Source organism: Trichechus manatus, unplaced genomic scaffold (assembly GCF_000243295.1).
Source record: "Trichechus manatus latirostris isolate Lorelei unplaced genomic scaffold, TriManLat1.0 scaffold00164, whole genome shotgun sequence".
In the NCBI taxonomy this organism is placed as follows: Eukaryota; Metazoa; Chordata; class Mammalia; order Sirenia; family Trichechidae; genus Trichechus; species Trichechus manatus.
Genome location: NW_004444100.1, coordinates 2,198,641 through 2,218,826, shown reverse-complemented (window position 1 = coordinate 2,218,826; position 20,186 = coordinate 2,198,641).

The window sequence follows — 20,186 nt, the reverse complement described above, 5'->3', positions numbered from 1 at the left end:
TCAGTAAGTGCTTCAAGTCCTCTTCACTTTCAGCAAGCAAGGTTGTGTCATCTGCATAACGCAGGTTGTTAATGCATCTTCCTCCAATCTTGATGGCCCATTCCTCTTCATATAGTCCAGCTTCTTGGATTATTTGCTCAGCATACAATTGAATAGATATGGTGAAAGGATACAACTCTGATGCACACCTTTCCTAACTTTAAACCACGCAGTATCCCCTTGTTCTGTTGGAATGACTGCCTCTTGATCTATGTACAGGTTCCTCATGAGCACAATTAAGCATTCTGGAAATCCCATTCTTCCCAAGGTTATCCGTAATTTGTTATGATCCACACAGTCAAATACTTTTGCATAGTTAATAAAACACAGGTAAACATCCTTCTGGTATTCTCTGCTTTCAGCCAGTATTCATCTGACATCAGCAATGATATCCCTGGTTCCATGTCCTCCTCTGAATCTGTCTTGAATTTCTGGCAGTTCCCTGCCTATGTACTGCTGCAACCACTTTTGAATGATCTTCAGAAAAATTTTACTTGTGTAATATTAATGATATTGTTTGATAATTTCCTCATTCTGTTGGATCAGGTCTTTTTAGAATGGGTACAAAAATGGATCTCTTCCACTCAGTTGGCCAGGTAGCTGTCTTCCATATTTCTTGGCATAGATGAGTGAGCGCTTCCAGTGCTGCATCCATTTGTTGAAACATCTCAACTGGTATTCCATCAGTTCCTGGAGCCTTGTTTTTTGCCAATGCCTTCAGTGCAGGTTGGACCTCTTCCTTCAGTACCATCGGTTCTTGATCGTATGCTAACTCCTGAAATGTGTGAACATCTACCAATTATTTTTGGAACAGTGACTCTGTGTATTCCTTCTATCTTCTTTTGATGCTTCCTGCGTCGTTTAATATTTTGCCCATAGAATCCTTCAGTATTGCAACTCGAGGCTTGAATTTTTTCTTTCAGTTCTTTCAGCTTGAGAAATGCTAAACGTGTTCTTCCCTTTTAGTTTTCTATCTCCAGGTCTTTGCACATGTCGTTATAATACTTCACTTTGTCTTCTGGAGCCACCCTTTGAAATCTTCTGTTCAGTTCTTTTACTTCATCATTTCTTCCTTTTGCTTTAGGCACTCTACATTCAAGAGCAAGTTTCAGAGTCTCTTGTGACATCCATTTTCATCTTTTCTTTCATTCCTCTGCTTTTAATGACCTCTTGCTTTCTTCATGTATGATGTTCTTGATGTCATTCCACAACTCATCTGGTCTTCGGTGATTAGTGTTCAATGCATCAAATCTATTCTTGCGATGGTCTCTAAATTCAGATATATTCAAGGTCGTACTTTGGCTTTCGTGGACTTGTTCTAATTTTCTTCAGTTTCAGCTTGAACTTGTGTATGAGCAATTGATGGTCTGTTTTGTAGTCAGCCCCAGCCTTGTTCTGACTAATGATATTGAGCTTTTCCATTGTCTCTTTCCACAGATCTAGTCAATTTTATTCCTGTGTATTCCATCTGGTGAAGTCCACGTGTATAGCCCGCATTTATGTTGCTGACAAAAGGTATTTGCAATGAAGAAGTCATTGGTCTGCAAAATTCTATCATGCGATCTCCAGCATCATTTCTTTCACCAAGGCCATATTTTCCAACTACTGATCCTTCTTCATTTCCAGCTTTCCTATTCCAAACACCAGTAATTATCAATGCATCCTCACTGCATGGTCCCTCAATTTCAGACTGCAGAAGTTGGTAAAAATCTTCAATTTCTTCATCTTTGGCCTTAGTGTTTGGTGTATAAATTTGATTAATAGTCGTATTAACTGGTCTTCCTTGTAGGCTTATGGATATTATCCTGTCACTGACAGTGTTGTACTTCAGGATAGATCTTGAAATGTTCTTTTTGATGATGAATGCAGTGCCATTCATCCTCAATTTGTCATTCTGGGCATAGTAGACCATATGATTGTCCGATTCAAAATGGCCAATACCAGTCTATTTCAGCTCACTAATGCCTAGGATATTGATGTTTATGGGTTCCATTTTATTTTTGATGATTTTGAATTTTCCTACATTCATACTTCGTACATTATATGTCCCAATTATTAATGGATGTTTTTCAGCTGTTTGTTCTCATGTTGAGTCATGCCACATCGGCAAATGAAGGTCCTGAAAGCTTCACTCCGTCCAAGTCATTAAGGTCAATTCTACTTTGAGGAGGCAGCTCTTCCCCAGTCATCTTTTGAGTGCCTTCCAACCTGGGGGCTCATCTTCTGGCAGTATATCAGACAATGTTCTGGTGCTTCTATCCATAAGGTTTTCACTTCTTTTCAGAAGTAGACTGCTGGGTCTTTCTTCCTAGTCTTAGTCTGAAAGCTCAGCTGAAACCTGTCCACCAAGGGTGACCATGCTGGCATTTGAATACCAGTGGCAAAACTTCAAGCATCACAGCAACACAAAAGCCCCCACAGTATGACAAACTGACAGACACATGGGGGTACCCCATCATATCATTCCCAAAGTCTTAAACCAACTCCAAGTACAAAATCTCATCTTCTGAATCATCTAAATCAAATATGGGTGAGGCTTTAGGTGTACTTCGTCCTGGGGCAAAATTCCTCTACATCTGTGAATCTGTAAAATCTAGAATACAAGTTATCTGCTTCCAAGGTACAGTGGTGGAAAAGGCACAAGGTAGACATTTCCATTACAAATGGGAGAAATTGGAGGGAAAGAAGAGAGAATAGACACTAACCAAGTCTACAATCGAGCAGAACAAATTACATTAGCCTTCGAGGCTTGAAAATAATCCTCTCTTCTCTGAGACCATCTGGGCAATGTTCTCACCCTTTGAGAACCAGGAGAACACGGTCCCACCCTTTGAAAATGAGAGGCCCTGCTTCCTATGCTCCTTCCAACAGTTCTGCTGATCTCCAAGCTGCTCCAGGAATGGTCCTTTTATTTTCTTGAAGGACAACAGATGTAGCTGCTTTGGCCTGTTACTGCCTGTAGAATTCCAAGGGGCAGACTGTTCTTTCCTTTTGTTCTCTTCTCTTCCCACTTCAGTCTAAACTGATGGGTTTTCTGCTGTGGTGGTTGGTTAGATCCATTAGTCACAGGCTTAATCTCTTTAACAAAAGATTGTGTAGCCACATCCTTGGTGAACATTCTAGGACACGTGTCCTTAGTTTGTACAACAGAATTTTCTAAATCTTGAAGTTCTGTTTTCATTTTGCATGGTTTCTTATTAAATCCATCTCTTTTCTCTCACATTTTACGATAATTGGCAAGGAGAAACAATGTGTTCCCTTTATGATCTTGCTTAGAATTCTCATCAGCCAGATATCCAAGTTCATCACTTACAAGTTCTACCTTCCACCAAACATTTGAAATTAATTCAGGCAAGTTCTTTGCCACTGCATAAAAAGGATCACCCTTCTTCCATTGTTCAGTCACATATTTACCATTTTCTTTTAAAGCCTCACCAGAAGCACATTTAACGTCCACATTTCTAGCAACATTCTGTTGCTGGTGCCATATGTGTTCTCTAAGATGATAGAGATTTTCTCTATAGCTCACCTCACTTCCTTCTGACCCCTCACCAGAATTGCCTTTGACTTCCACAATCCTACCAACAGTCTATTCAAGGCAATCGAAGCTTTTACTATTAAAAAAACCAGACCATTACCGTCAAGTCGATTCCGACTCATAGTGACCCAATAGGACAGTAAAACAGTCCCATAGATTTTCCAAGAAGCAGCTGGTGGATTTGAACTGCTGACCTTTTGTTTAGCAGCCATAGCTGTTAACCACTGTGCCACCAGGGCTTTTACTGTTAGGCACCTTAAAACTCTTCCAACTGGGATCACAACAGAGGATCCTGGACAGAGAGGGAGAAATATGTAGAACAAAAAATCAAATTCACAAAAAAGATCAGACTTACTGGTCTGAGAGAGACTGGAGGAACCCCCAAGACTGTGACCCTAAGACACTCTTCTGACCTGGAACTGAAGCCATTCCAAGAGACCACCTTCCAGTCAAACAGTAGACAAGCCCATAAAATAAACATTAAAACCTGAGAGGAACATGTTCCTTAAAACAGTCAATTACACGAGATCAAAAGGGCAATGTTTGCCCAAAAGCAAAGATGAGAACGCAGGAAAGGGTGGAAAATCAGGATGAAAGGAAACTGAGAGCCCAGGGAGGAAATGGGGAGAGTGCTGATACCTTGTGGCAAATGAAGCCAAGGCCATGAAACACTTATGTACAAACTATAGAATCGGACTCTAATTTGCTCTGTAAACTTTCACTTAATGCACAATTTAAAACAAAAAACAAAAAACCAACTCTTCCAGCCTTTACACATTGCCCAATTCTAAAACTACTTCCACATCTTAGGTATCTGTTAGAGCAGCACCCCCTCCTGGTACCAAATGTCTTAGGCTGGGTTCTCTAGAGAAGCAAAACCAGTGAAGCATATATATGTATATATATTTATCTCCACACTGTTGTGGAAGCTGGCAAGAAGTCCTAAATCTGTGGTTCAGGCACTAGGCTGGAAGCTTTCCCAACTCACGTGGTTGCTGGGGGTAACAAACTCAAATCAGCAGGTCAGACAACAGGCTGCTGGCCCATGGGGCTACAGAAGCTGGTGAATCAGGTCAGATGATAAGCTGCTGGCTCACAAGGCTGCAGAAGCTGGCGAACCCAGAATTGGCAGGTGAAGTGGCAGGTTACTGGCTCAAGTCACAAGAACTGGAGGTCAGATGTGATGAGCCAGATGCAGGATCCAGAGCAAGAGTGAACTTTGCCAGAGCTTCCATATATATTGGATGTAGGTCACACCCTCAAGGAAACTCCCCTTACATCAGATGCTTGAGTAAGGCGGTGGCTTGAGTAAGGCTGTGACTTGAGTAAGGCTGTGACTTGAGTCATGCCCTTTAGTAACGGTGTGACTCAAGATATAGCCCACACTAGTCCTGCCTCATTAACATATGGAGGTTTAGGATTTACAACACATTAAATGGAAGATAATTACACAACACCACAAAATGGAGGACAATTACATCAGGTCACAAAAATGGAGGAAAATTAAACAATACTGTGACTCATGGCCGAGCAAAGTTGACACATAATATTAACTATCACAGCAGGTGATGTGTTTGTGTCAAAAAAATAACCATCTGGTGTCCTCCACTTAAATATATTTTCTTGGGGCTCAGTAGCAATAAACACATATTGCTCTTTGGCAGATAGAAGGATTTCCTGCAGGCTTTCTCTAGTGGCTTTTGGCTTCTGTAGGTATTGGCCGGTTGCTGGGGTAATGATAGTGCTTAAAGGTATAGGGAAACAGCAGATGTGAAACCAGCTTCTGTGAAAGAGAGTGTTCTGGGTAGATAAATACAGTGAGTTGTATATAAAATATGCTTTAGTAGTGGGATACCAAAACAAACCAAATCTGTTGCTGTTGAGTTGATTCCTGCTCATAGCAACCCTATAGGACAGAGTAGAACTGCCCCACTGGGTTCCTAGGGAGCAGCTGGTGGATTTGAACTGCTGACCTTTTGGTTAGCAGCTGAGCTCTTAACCACTATGCCACCAGGGTCCAGTAGTGGGATAGACCTAATGATTTTTTGTAGGAGTACATGCATGGAGATATTGCTCTACGATTTAGTTAATACACCAAACCAGGTGGACACAAGAATGCAAAATTAGATCTTTTTGAACAACATCCTTCAAAACATCCCTGGATAATGAAAATTGTTAAGTGCTCAACTGCTAATCAAAAAGTTGGCAGTTTGAACCCACCCAGAGACGCTTCTGAAGACAGGCCCGGTGCTCCGCTTCCGAAAGGTCATAGCCTAGAAAACCCAATGGAACAGTTCTACTCTGCACACATGCGGTTGCCATGCATGGGAATTGACTCAATGGTAAGTAACAACAGCCACATCCTTCAAAACATCAGCCAGACTCTTGTGGGTAGTTCTTAGAGGTGGATATTTCTTTGACAGAGTGCTAGGAGGAGGGTAGACGATGTTAATGGAGGGCTAGTGCAGGAGATGGAATAAACCATATTGATGAGGATGACCTCAACCTTAGGGCTGTGTTGAAGTCATGGGGCCATCATCATCTGAATGTGGTTTTATTCTGCAGCACAGAGACTTCAAGTAATCACTGAGCAAAAAGTGCTCAGTGGCAGGTAACGTGGGTCAGTTAAAGTAGTGACTTTCCCATATGTAAAGGGGAATCTCTTTTCCTTTGAGAAAAATAGCAGCCATGGCCGAGGTCACATAATGTCTTCTTAAGTAAATGGAAGACATTCCATTTGAAATATAAATATTTCGTAAAAATAATTTACACCCAATTTAACTTTAGCTCAGAGAAATATAGTTTGTTAAAATTCCATAGACAAATGCCTAGAGATGACAGACATTTCCATTTTGATATAAGTGCTGGGAACCCAGTGTTTAAAGAAGTCAAAATGCATTATTTAATTATGAAGTATTTATGAATATTTGTATTAGCAAATCAAGCATCTTTTTTTGTACTCTACATTCTAGGGTAATAGGATTAGCAACCACATTTGCCAGGCATGTTGCGGGTGAGGAAGGGCTGCTCTTTTAGAAAAACAGAATATCCTAACTGGTAGAAGGAACTCTGGGAGACAAGAGTAGAGAGCCCCCTGCTGGCAAAGACTAGCATAGAGGGACAGAGACACAAAAAAGAAAACAAACGTAGACACATTCACAGAAACGCTGTCAGAAATAATGAAGTGAGTAAGAACTTGAAGGTGTAATGTTGATGAGGCGGATTAGGTTCATTGTCATGCTTGGAAGAAGGAGAAGCTAAGAGTTTCCAGGGTTGAAGGACCTCGATATGTCCTGAGGGAGAGGTGTAAGTTTACCCTATTGGTACAAAAGAAGGCTGCGGATAAGCATCAGTAAAGAAGTAGAACTAGCAGCCGAGTCACAAAACCAGAGAATTACAAGCGCTGATTTCATAGAGGATAATTGAATTGGTCAGCGTACAAGTCGTAATCCAGGGCTAAGGGACAAGTTTTGCTGATTATTTCTCCAGAACTGGAAGGAGTTTTTGAGATGCAAGCCTCTGGAAGCTCCTAGTCAGGAACCTAAAGTATATATTCATCTATTATCTACCCTACTTTCTCCCCTCCCTACCCACTCCCCCAGGCTTATTTATGGAAAAGATCAGGCAATCTGGCTTTGTGACGACTATGGGACCTCAAAGAGGTCACTGTTGGAACCAGTAGTGCTGCTGCTGGGCCCCAAACTTCTGGACCATCCTCAGTTATTTCATTCCTCTGAGGGCAAGGAGGGTAGCTTTCTCATGTTTTCAGTTCCCACTGTCCCTAATACAATACCTGGCCCATCCCTAATATAATGCCTGGCTCATAGTAGATGTTTAATCCATATTTGTAAATGAATGGACCATTACACCAGACCTGTGGGAGATCTACAGTTTGGGGAGGACTCAAAAGGGCAATTCACCTACGTGTTCATTTACCTCTCACTTTATTTTTATGTCCTCTCCATTCCCAGAAGGGATCTGAAAAAGCTTATAAGATACATCCATACAATAGAAAATATAAATAATAAATAAAGCCAGGATCACAGGAAACATTTATCAGGCAAAAACAAGTCAGTGGAGTGGAGTGAGATATACAAGCAACAGGGCTCCACATAATTATCTAAACCGAGCCACAAATTTGGGTTGGAGTTTTTTGCGGGGGGAGGGGGTGGAATCAAGGCCATTCTCTTGATTGCAAAAGCAAAATATTGAAGTTTCTCAAGCTTTTTCTGGAACTTAGCTCTCAAAGAAATTGCTGGTATGGGGCTATATGAGTGAACAGTGTCCTCAGTGATATTCTTACAGTAAATCCAACACAGTTTTCTGAAAGCGGTGTCTTATAGCAGGAAACTTGAGGCATGACCCATAGCGTAACCAATTGAAAGTAATTTATGGGAGACTAAGGACATATGGTTTAAGACGGAAGCTTTCTAAAATTTTAGCTAGATCAAAGAATGCACCTCAAAAATCCAGAGGAGTACAACTCCTTCAAGCAGTTCTCCATTAAGATCACCTCTTTGAACCAGACCTTTGATAAGAGTTGGGAGCAGATCACTGGAGTTTATATTTTCTGTCAAGCCCTGACAGGTGGTTAGTCTATGTTCTTGATGAAGAGTGGCAACGTATACTTTAGTTCTCAAAGGAGATTTCACAAGCTTTTATGAAAATTAAGGCATCTAACCAAAACCTTTGAGACCGGTGACTAGCTGTCTGTTCTGGTTATCTACTGCTGCCTAACAAACTATCCCTGAATTTAATGGCTTAAAACAACAATGGTCATTATTATTATCTCTCATGGTTATGGGAGTTGACTGGGTTCCGCTAGGCAGTTCTTTCTCAACTTTTCTCAGGCAGTTGCAATCAAAGGGTGGCTGGCACTGAAGTCATCTGAAGACTTACTCACTCATATGTCTGATGCCTGGGCTGAGAAGACTCAATTAGCTGGGGGCTGGAACATCTGAGCTTCTTGGGCAACTCTGTCTCTGTGTAGTCTCTATAGGCAGTTTTTCCAACATTGTGGCTTCAGGAAAACTGGATTTCTTACATGGTGGCTCAGGTCTCTGAAAGCATATCTTGCAAGAAAGAAAGAGAGAGAACCAAGTGGAAGATGTCCTACCTTCTATGACCTAGCCGTGGAAGTCATGCACTGTCACTTCTACCACGTTCTATTCATTGAGGCAGCCACAAAGCTCTGTGCAGTTTCAAGGGGAGGGGATGTAAACTCTAGGTGTTGATGGGGAAGTGGTAGGGTTTAGAAGAGCGTGTGGGACCAGAAATATTGTTGCAGTCATTTTTGTAAAATACAATCTGCCACACCCTCCTCATTTCAAAGGTCCACTGAGAAAGTACCTATATAACTAAGCCAGGATTGTTCTTAAGGACCTATTCTGAGCCTTCAACAAGTAAACAAGTTCAAGTCCCCCAAGTTCTTTATCCTAGGGCATGACTGAGGTGACATAGAAGATTTTCAAAGCAGTTTTTACCAATCACTCACCACAGACATAGAAAAAGCTGCATAATGCTCCCATAAAAAGTCCAGTTTTGAGTAACATTGAGGCCATTCCTAGTTCATGTCTATAGTAGGAGGGACTGAATCTAGATCATCCAATGGTTTCTTCTCATTCAAAGAGTGGTTAAAAAGAAAGTATGGGGTGGGGGGAGGCAAAACACAGTCCTATTTTAGGTCCTTCAATATAGCTATTTTGTCTGCCAGAAGACAGATGTGTCAGAAGACAGATCCTGACTCTTGCAAAGGTGTTAAAATGCAGCTTTTTCATAAGAGCCAATAAGTGGGAGTTAATACTGTGCTCAGGCAGCTTAATTTAGAGCCAGTCTTGTCCAGGGTTAAAGGCAGAGGCGAGGTAAGTTTTAAAACAAACAGGAAAAACCAACTCTGTAATTCATTTAAGTTTTAAAGCTATGTTCACATAATTCCAAGAAGACTGTGGGGCAACTAACAATCTATTATACTGTTCTTAAGATTTTTTTTCCCATTAGGTAATAGTAAAATATCTGTGCCTGAAAGTCTTGAATCTGGTATAAAATATTGACCCAGAAGTCCTTGATCTGATATATCGTAAGGAAAAATCAGATACAGAGTTCAGATGGAATGTTTAATAACATTCCTCTTTGATAAAAAGGGGTTTATATTTTGGAGGAAGTCATTTAGAATAGACTTTGGATAATTTTGATAGAAAATCTTTACCTGCTGCTTTACATAAATTAAATCTTAAACCCAAATAAAATACATAAAGAGATATTCCTGGATCCCAACCAGTGAAGACCCTAGAAACTACAAATTTCACTGTAGTCTTAGAATGATGATAACAGGTAGAAAGGGAGGGCCCCGATTGTCAACTTAGATCTGTACTCATTTGTGCTTACCATGGATAATTACGTCCTGAGATCTATCTTCATTATTGGTTCTAACAGTAAAACCAGGACCTCCTACTTTTGTTAAATTAAATTTTAAGCAATAGATTTAAATTTGAGGAGACACTTCTGTGTTTCTTTGATATACTACCACACCAACCTGAGTAACAATTAGAGGAATATTTGACTAGAACTCTGGGTGAACTCCCAGGACTCTAATTCTACCATCATCCCAGACAAATGTCCTGAGAACATGCTCCTCAGGCCCTCCTCCCTTGGATGTTCAGTGGGAAATGTATTTGAGGTAGTGTAGGAAGACCAAGAACCTCAGCTGTTAGGTCCCCTGGAGTGAGTGTGGCAGACACTCTTCATTGCTTACCCAACTGTAAGCAATGTTTTGTGTGTTTATTTATTTTTTTAACTTTTATAGAGGGATAATAAACATATGGTCAAATGCACTAATCTTAAGTGTACAGGTCAATGAGTTTTTACATACGTACACACTGTCATTACGACAGATCAAGATATAGAAGATTTCCAATGCCCAAAAGGATTCCCTCATGCTCCTTTCCAGTTTGTATCCCTAACTCCACTGAGAGGTAATCACTGTTATAGCTTCTATCACCATTAATTGAAATTGCCTGTTCTTGAATTTTGCATAAATGAAACTATAGAGCACTTACTCTTCTAAGTCTTGCTTCTTTTGCTCAACTGAATGGATGCAAGATTTATCTACATGGTTGCATGTACCAGTAATTTATTTATTTTTATTGCTGTGTGGTATTAAATTGTATGAATATACTACAACTTAATTATCTGTTTCTCTATGGATGGGCATTGGGTTGTTTTCATTTTGACTAATATAAACAAACCTGTGATGAACATTTTTATGCGTGTCGTTTTGTGGACATATATACTCAATTCTCTTGGGTAAAGTCCTAAGAGTGGCATTGTTATCATGGGGTAGGTTATGTTTAGCTTTAGTAGAAATTGCCAATTTGGTTTACAAACTGGTTGTACCATTTTACACTCCCATCAGCAATATATAAAAATCTTAGTTCCTAACAAGATACAAGGAAAAGATTAGTCCAAAGGACTAATGGGCCACAACTACCATAGCTTCCACTAGACTGAGTCCAGTACAACTATATGGTGCCTGGCTACCACCACTGACTGCTCTGACCAGGATCACAACAGAGGGTCCCGGACAGAGCTAGAGAAAAATGTAGAACAAAATTCTAACTCACAAAAAAAGACCAGACTTACTGGCCTGACAGAGACTGGAGAAACCCTGAGAGTATGGTCCCTGGACACACTTTTAGCTCAGTAATGAAGTCACTCTGGAGGTTCACCGTTCAGCCAAAGTTTAGACAGCCCCATAAAACAAAACGAGACTAATGGGGTACAACAGTCCAGGGACAAGGACTAGAAGGCAGGAGGGGACAGGAAAACTGGGATAGGGAACCCAAGGTTGAGAAGGGAGAGTGTTGACATGTCGTGGGGTTGTTAACCAATGTCATAAAATAATATGTGTACTAACTGTTTAATGAAAAACTATTTGTTCTGTAAACCTTCATCTAAAGTACAATAAAAAATAAATAAAAAAATAAAAAGGAATGGAATGGAGAAGAAAATATAAGAGGGTATTTTGCGTAATAAAGATGGGATTTGTTTTGTAAAAAAATACTTAGTTCCTCCACATCCTTGCCATCATTTGTCACTGTCATCCTTTTAATTTTAGCCATTCTGGTGTGTGTATAGTGGTGTTTCGTTGTGGTTTTGATTTTCATTTCCCTAATAAGTACTGATGTGGGGTACCTTTCATATGCTTATTGACTGTTTGGGTATTGTCATAGATTGAATTGTGTTCTCCAAAAATATCTGCCAACTTGGCTAGCCCATGATTCCCAGTATTGTGTGATTGTTTACCATTTTGACATCTGATGTGATTTTCCTAAGTGTTGTAAATCCTGCCTCTATGATGTTAATGAGGTGGGATTATCGGCAGTTATGCTAATGAGGCAGGACTCAATATACAAGATTAGGTTGTGTCTTAAGTCAATCTCTTTTGAGATATAAAAGAGAGAAGCGGGCAGAGAGACACTGGGACCTTATACACCAAGAAAGCAGCTCTGGGAGCGGAGCGTGTCCTTTGGACCTGAGGTTCCTATGCGGAGAAGCTCCTAGACCAAGGGAAGATTGATAATAAGAACCTTCCTCCAGAACCAACAGAGAGAGAAACCCTTCCCCTAGAGCTGGTGCTCTGAATTTGGACTTCTAGCCTCCTAGACTGTGAGAGAATAAATTTCTCTTTGTTAAAGCCATCCACTTGTGGTATTTCTGTTATAGCAGCACTAGATAACTTTTTTCTTATTGATTTGTAGGAGTTATACACATATTCTGAACGTAAACCTTTTGTCAAAAATATGTATTGTAAATATCTTCTCCCAGTGTGTGACTTGCCTTTTTTTTCTCTTAATACTATCTTTTGTATCTTTTGATGAAAGAACATGAATGAAGTCCAATTTATCATTTTTTTCTTATGTAATCAGTGCTTTTTGTGTCCTAGTTAAGAAATCTTTGCCTACCCCAATGCCATTGTATCAGTCAGTGTTCAAGCAAAGAAGTACAACCAGTAGGAGATACATAGTAAGATATTTATCACAAGGAATTATGTTATTGTAGAGGCTGGATAGGCAAGTCCAAAATCCATAAGGCATATCATCAGGAAGAACTGTTGGCCTGGGCTGAAGCTGCTGTCCACAGGCAAAATTTCTTCTTCAAGGAAGCCTCAGGTGTACTCTTAAGACCTTTCAACTGATTGAATCAAGCTCACCCAGATTATCTAGGGTAATCTCCCTTAAAGTCAACTGATTATGGACTTTAATCACATTTACAAAATACTTTCACATCAACACCAGATTAGTGTTTAAATAACTGGGGGCTGTAGTCTAGCCAAGTTGACACATCAAAAGACTATTACAGTAATGAAGATTTTTTTTCTTACAGAAGTTTTATTGTTTTACCTCTTTCATTTGGTTGTATGATCCATTTTGGAATAATTTTTGTGCATGATGTGAGGTAGGGTCAAGGGAGAATAGGGTATGAGTATGGGGCAGCAGTGTGCGCAGGGGAGATAAGCTCCATCCCCTGCCCCAGGGGATGAATCACAGATTGATACAAGCTAGAAATTCTATGTCCCTTTTATTCATTCAACAAATATTTATTGAGTGCTTACTATGCATCAAACATATTCTCAGTTTTGGGATATAACAATGAACAAGACAGGTAAAGTCCCTACTTTCATTGAGTTTCCCTTTGCAAGCAATTGGTTAAGGATTAGGCATGTAACCCTCTTCTGGATAATTGGACTTGAACAGAAGTATGCCGTGGGCTTCTGGGAAAGGTTTTCGTCTTTGATGAAAGGGATAATCTCAAAGGAAATTCCTTGCCTTGTATATGAGAGCCCACGAAAGTTTGGTGTTGCAGCAGCCATCCTGTGACCATTAGGATAATGCCTAGAGAATGACAGGGAAGTCAAACCAGAGCTCTGACTTCTTTGAGCTTCTTTATTAACCAATTCTGGAACTGCCTATCTCCAGGTTGCTTATGTGACATAATTAAATATTCTTATTGTTTCAGCCACATTTGGGCATTCTATTTCTTGTGGCCAAAAACATCACAATCGATATAGATAGTTGTTGGCAAGGCATCACTGTGCTCTACTACTTGTGCCTTATCTTACTTCAGTTGCTTTCATCATCCAGCTTCAGCCCTAATTCTGCCTTCCGTCTTGAATTCTTATACTGTAGACATTCTCCGGCTCTCATCCTAACTTGCTTTGGCCTCTAATGAACTAATTGACCTCTTCTACTGAGGTCACTCTGCCCCACAGTTTCTACCTCAGCAGTGTATCCACCTCAATTTTCCTGCCATAGTCATTTTCTTTTTCTAGTTTGACTTCTATCTCCATAGTATCCACATTACACCAAAACCCGGTTGAAGAGATAGGCACTAGATTATGGTAATGCAACATTTGAGCCTGAGTTGGTATCTTTTTTTTGACAAAAAGCCTCAAGAAATATGATGATATGGAGGAGCAGAAGCTAAGAGCCTTGCCCAGAAGCAAGTCTGCAGACACTCAAGTGGACATACAGCAGTGTTGAGAGAACACACTGTCCCAGAAACAGAGAAAGACAGAATCTCTGCCTGATGATTTTTAGTTACCATGTGGCCTGATTATCTTTCCTGCAATTCCTGGGAAGTCCCTTGTCTTCTCATAATAAATCTGTTTCCTGAAGCCAGCTTCAGAGTATATCTGTTTCTTGCAACCAAAGCACCTAGACTAATGGCTCTTTCAGTCCCGAAAGGGGCATTATTCTTTCAAGTGTACAATTCCCTCTGTTAGAGAATAATCCCAAGTGCCCAGGAGTTCAATCAGGTATCTGTTAAGTACACTTCTGAACTGTACCGGCAGTGCCTTGTACAGACTCTGGCCTTGGATTCTGAAATAGGGAACAAATCTTTCCCCTCGTCTTCCTCTGGGTGGGTTCCTAAATTCCTAGAGCTCTCTTTTCCGAAAAGTTGGGGGAAACATTTATCCTCTTCTATCTTAATTTGAATCATCCCTCCCTTTCTTCTCTTCAAACAGAGACTTGAGTGCAGCAACCTGAGATCTTAACCAGTGCACCACCAGGGCTCCAGAAAGACATCATACCTGCTTTAAATATAAGAAGAAGCATCAGCTTAGTAATATGGGAACAAAATTTGAAATGAAATTTGTTTGGAGTTTAGCTTCTGCTACTTATTTTCAAGGTTGGGAGGTTACTGAGAGATGAGAAATAATACATCTGCAAGTGTTTTGCTTATGGGCAAATCCCTAGAAATATTTGTGGAGGTGCATGAAGGAGCATGAGGGAGGGTAGAGAAGATCAACATTTATTGTGCACTATCTCTCTTCTAGAAACTGTGTTAAATACTTTACAAACACTACTTATTCCTTTCTACAAGGACCCAGGCAAGCTAAGAGTCAGGGAAGTTCTGTAACTTGCCCAAGGTCATATAGTAACAGAATGTCTGTCTGCAAAGTCCATAATCTTCATACACTACCACACTGTGTGGTGGGTGTCAATAAAATCTTATGTCTGATAAAATGAGGATTAAATTTGTGAGATACTCAGCGTCAAACTATTCTAGACAGTAACTGGTATGAAGTGAAGTGCCTTGCACATCTGTTACTAGAAACAGATCTTAACCAGTACCTTTTGCCACTGAGTCAATTCCGACTCAGGTGAAGCCCATTTGTGTCAGAGTAGAATTGTGCTCCATAGGGTTTTCGATGGCCGATTTTTCAGAAGTAGATCGCCAGAAGTTTCCTCTGAGGAACCTCTGAGTGGATTCAAACCTCAAACTTCTAGTTAGTAGCTGGGCGCATTAGCCATCTGCACAACCCAGGGATTCCACAGATAGATCTTAGGTTACTGAATAAACAATTCCACCCAAGCCAGCATCTCTTGCTACAGCCAATCAAGGGCAGTAAGAGACACAGAGTGCATTTGTTTTTTAGAGTAAGGGAAGCCGTGCTTAGAAACCATGCCAAAGTCAAATTTGAATTGTTGTCAGCCTATCAAAGTGTTGGCCAGAAGCCCAGAAGTGTATAAAATTGTCCTTCTCAAATGATAGATCAATCAAAAATGACTTGAAAAAAACACCTAGCAGATTCCTTGAAACAGCATACAATAATACAAATTCCATATTAATTTAGAAACAGTCAAGTTACTCATTTAGACACTTTGCTCAACCATCAGGAATCAGTGATGTGAGGACTATGGTCCTGTTGGCACAATATTCCTATACTGGGCCAATAGCTCATTTTCTTGTTCTCTGTAATATGTCCGAACTGATTCTTGTGCTGATTCATGTTAAACAGATGACATCATCTGAAATCTACCACAAAATGTTCTTCTTTAGTGAAACTCTTCTCTTTAGTCTGATTAAGTGTTCCACTATGTAAGTTTTTGGATTGGAAAAAGAAAGAAACAACTCCTGACTCCTCGGTAACAGCAATTCGCACGAATTCTTAGATTACATGAATAGATCATGAGGGAGTTTGCCTCAGACCAGATGTACTACCACAGATCAAGAGCTAGGGTTTATGTTTGCGGAGTTGTAAAAATCACTTTTTCCATTGCTACTTGATCTTAGAATTTAGATACATTTTGATCAATTCCGAATTCAAGCAGGAGGATGATGTGGGGGAGTGGGTGTAAGGGAAGAGGGAGGATCCATCATTCTGGAACTTTTTTTTTTGAAATAAGCCTGCTGGGATAGCAGTTGGAAACCTCATTTTAAATAAGCATTAGCTGCCAGAACAATAAAACATCTGACACACAAGTGAAATTTAATATTTAAAGTAAATAATTAATTATTAATATACATTTTAAGCATCTCTATGTAATAATAAAAGAAATAGTGTTTACCAGGAATTTTCTTAGTTAAGTGTACAATTCCTTCACATTTTTTTCTGCATCGAGACTCCTGATTGAGAATCTTCTTTGACCCTGTGGACTTTCTATTTAATAGTAAGGTATAACATCATCCTTTAAATATTCAGAATTTATTTTGTATAAGTGCGAAAAAAGAAAAAAGTTACCTTCTTAGGCAAAACTCATCAGGAGGCAGTAATGGTGAGGTGGTCAACTGACAGAATTCTGTGTCAAATAGACCTGGTCTTCTACTCCAGCTCTGCTACTTACTGGATGCGTGATCATAGGCAAGTTACTTAGTCTCTCTGGGCCTTAGTTTCCCTATTTGAAAAATGGGTGTGTACCAGTCTGGGATCTCCAGAGAAACAAACCAGTAGGATTTGTTTGTTTATTTGTTGACAGGAATTGGCTCACAAGATTGTAGGAGTGGCAAGTCCAAAATCTGTAGGGTAGGTCAGCAAGCTAGAAAGTTAGGCAAAATTTCTGTTACTATCTTTGCAGAATTCCCTCTTCTCTGGAAAACCTCAGCTTTTGCTCTTAAGATCTTCAACTGATTGGATGAGGCCCATCCACATTATTGAGGGTAATCTCCTTTACTTAAAGTCAACTGATTGTAAAAGTTAATCACATCTATAAAATACCTTCATAGCAACATCTAATGTTTGACCGAACAACTTGGCACTGTAGTCTAGCCTACTTGAACCATAATATCAACCATCACAGGGCATAATGATAAAAATGCCCAACTCAGGGTTTTGTGCTTGGAATATGGTAAATACTTATTCATATGTTTCTATAATGATCTCAAATCACATCAGGTATAAGCCACTATTGTGTTTTCAAAATACATATGTATAAGCACTGATAAATTTAGAAGTAGAAATATGTCTACCTTTGTGAGGCTCACTAACATTAACCATTAGTCATTAGAAACCTGTAAGTCACTAGAAAGTTTTTTAGAAAACTTCCGGATTTAGACACAGAAGTATGTGAAATACGTGAAGAATGTAAACAACCTTTAAGTTCACTTTGACCCAGTGTGCTGTGACAAAAGAAAATATAACATAGTTAATCTTTATAAACTAACCTTGAGACATAAGTCTAAACAACCTCTTCAGCCTTGAAGAGAAGATGGGGCATTTGGCTAATCTCTAATCCTGGAGAGAAGACATAACATACTGCTAGTCTTTGACGTCACACTGGCTCTTATTGTGTAAAGACAAGGTGAGAATTTCACATATAAATCCTGAATTTCTGCTCACTCACTGAAAGAAGGCAGAGACAGAGTATCACCCTCTCTGACGCTCTCTGAAGAGCACCTGCCAGAGGTGTAGGCTGAGACTTTGCGGCGGCGGAGGGACCTCCGCTGAGTTCGAGCTGTGGTCAAACCAGTGGTGTCACCTGGGTTGGTGTCAACCAGTGTGGTACCTCATGGAGCCACCGCACCCCACCCCAGAGTGGACAGGGCCAGCCAAGGGACCCCTCCCAGCCGTGGTGGGAGCACTAGTCACGTCCTCTTCCGCTACACTCTTCCTCTCTCCCATTGGCCAAAGCAGAGACTCTCCGCGCAGGGGTGAGCGCCATGACCCAGGCTCTGTACTCTGACTGGTGGGGGGTGAGTGTTGGAGGGGTGACAAGTTACTGCACTGGGTGACACCAACCCTAGTGTGGTGTCCCCTCCCCCGGCAGTGTCACCCCCTCTGTGTCAGGGAGTGCAGTATGCACCTCCTGCACCCCCCTAGTGATGCCACTGGGTCAAGCCTTCCTCCCGAGACTTCTTGTTAAAGGTAAAAGCCTGAAGTATAAAGATTTGAACTCTAACCATTGGATTAACGTTGTAATTGTAATTGTTAATTCTGATTCTCCAGTTCCAAATGAATGTTGTGAGATCATACTTGCATGCCTTGCCATGACTACCTTGCAATAAACTAAATGAGTTTTTGCATGCAAAACCTGAGTATCTCTCTATTAATTTCTAAGATTAAATCCTACATGACAGCACTCAATAAAGACTAGATAGTTTTTAATTGTTAGAAATCATTTTTGAGTAAGCACCTAACAAATGTCAGCTGCCATCATCATTATCTTGGGCCATACCTTCAGTTGATGTCAGTTATTTTATTTCTTAACCAGCTATAGCTCCTCTATCATCAGCATCTACATACCTAGAACTGTCTACACTCTGAAACTTGTTCCTGTTCTAGCAAGAATTATACAGACATCTATTGTAATTAGGTGACTTTGATGTGGACAATCAGTGCAGACCAGAGAGGGCCAGGAACAGAATGTAAGCAGATCCATGCTTAAGCCTGCAAGTCTGAACATGAGACAAGAGCGAGGGACATCAGCTTATATGGGGGTTGAAGAGGTGGGAAGGAAGAAACAAGAAGTATATATGTATCATATATAAACAGTTTATACTGAATACAGAATCCTAGGTATCTAGGACTCAAGATAGGTAATCAGTGGGATTTACATCAACAAATACTTGGAAGGGTCTTTGTATACAGTTGGCACTCAAGATAATCATTAGCTAATATTAACACTGGAATTTAGGGACTAGAAATTTAGGCTCTGCAGAGAGTGAGATAACAGAAGGAATTTGGTCTTGTGGAAGTTGGGCAAAAGAAAAAGTACAGGGGAATTTGGGCAGAAGCACGGATTTATTACAAGGGAATAAATTAAGATTCCCTTAGGCAGGGCTGCCCCTGGAGTGTGCAGCCTTCATCTATATAAACAATTTGAGTCACCCAAAGTCAGTATGTCTACACCATTCTAGCACCCGATTCATGCGATCCAATGGGTTGGGGGAAACTGCCTGCTGGCCAACAGAACAATCTGCTCACCAGTCCACCCTCCTGGAACCAGAGCCATCCACAGGGTCCCAAGATGATTTCAAAGGTGCGAGTCCTGGAGCTCCTAGAGCATCTGACCCACCCCTGCTGGTTGGGTGTCAGAAAGCACCCCAAAGAGGGTGAATGAGGGCCAGGGCCCATGTAGATCCTGATCCATACAACCACCAGAAAAGGACTAGAAAATTTCAAGGAAGATGCTGCAAAAAGAGAGGCCCCATGTCTTAGGGGCCCTGCTTGCCCAGGTCTACTTACCTTAGGTCAAAGTAGAATCAATAATATTTTATTGTGTTCTGGGTGAAAGTTTACACAGCAAATTAGGCTCCCTTTAACAGTTTTTATACAAATAGTTCCATGCCATTGTTTACAATTTTTACCATGTGTCAGCATTTTCATTATTTCCATTCTATTTGTTCTGTTTCCATTGATCTAGCTTCCCTTTCCCTCCTTGCCTTCTCATCTTTGCTTTTGGGTAAATGTTGACCATTTGGTCTCATATAGTTAATTGTTTAAGGGAGCACATTACTCATGGGTGATCTTGCTTATTTTATAAGCCAATCTATCATTTGGCTGACAGGTGACCTGCAGAGAAAGTTTCAATTCCAAGGTCAAAGTGTGTCTTAGGGCTATAGTTTCTGGGGCTCCTCTAGTCTCGATTGGTCTACCAGGTCTAGCCTTTTTTAGGAATTTGAGTTTTGTTCTACATTTTTCTCCCATTCTATCCGGGACCTTCTATTTTGTCCCTGGCCAGAACGGTTGGTAGTGGTAGCCAGGCACCATCTAGTTCTTTCGGTCTCAGGTTAGAAGAGGCTGTGGTTCATGTGGGTTAATAGTCCTGTGTCCTAGTTTCTTCTTTGAGCCTTTGATTTCCTTCATTCTCTTTTGCTATGTAGGAATAGA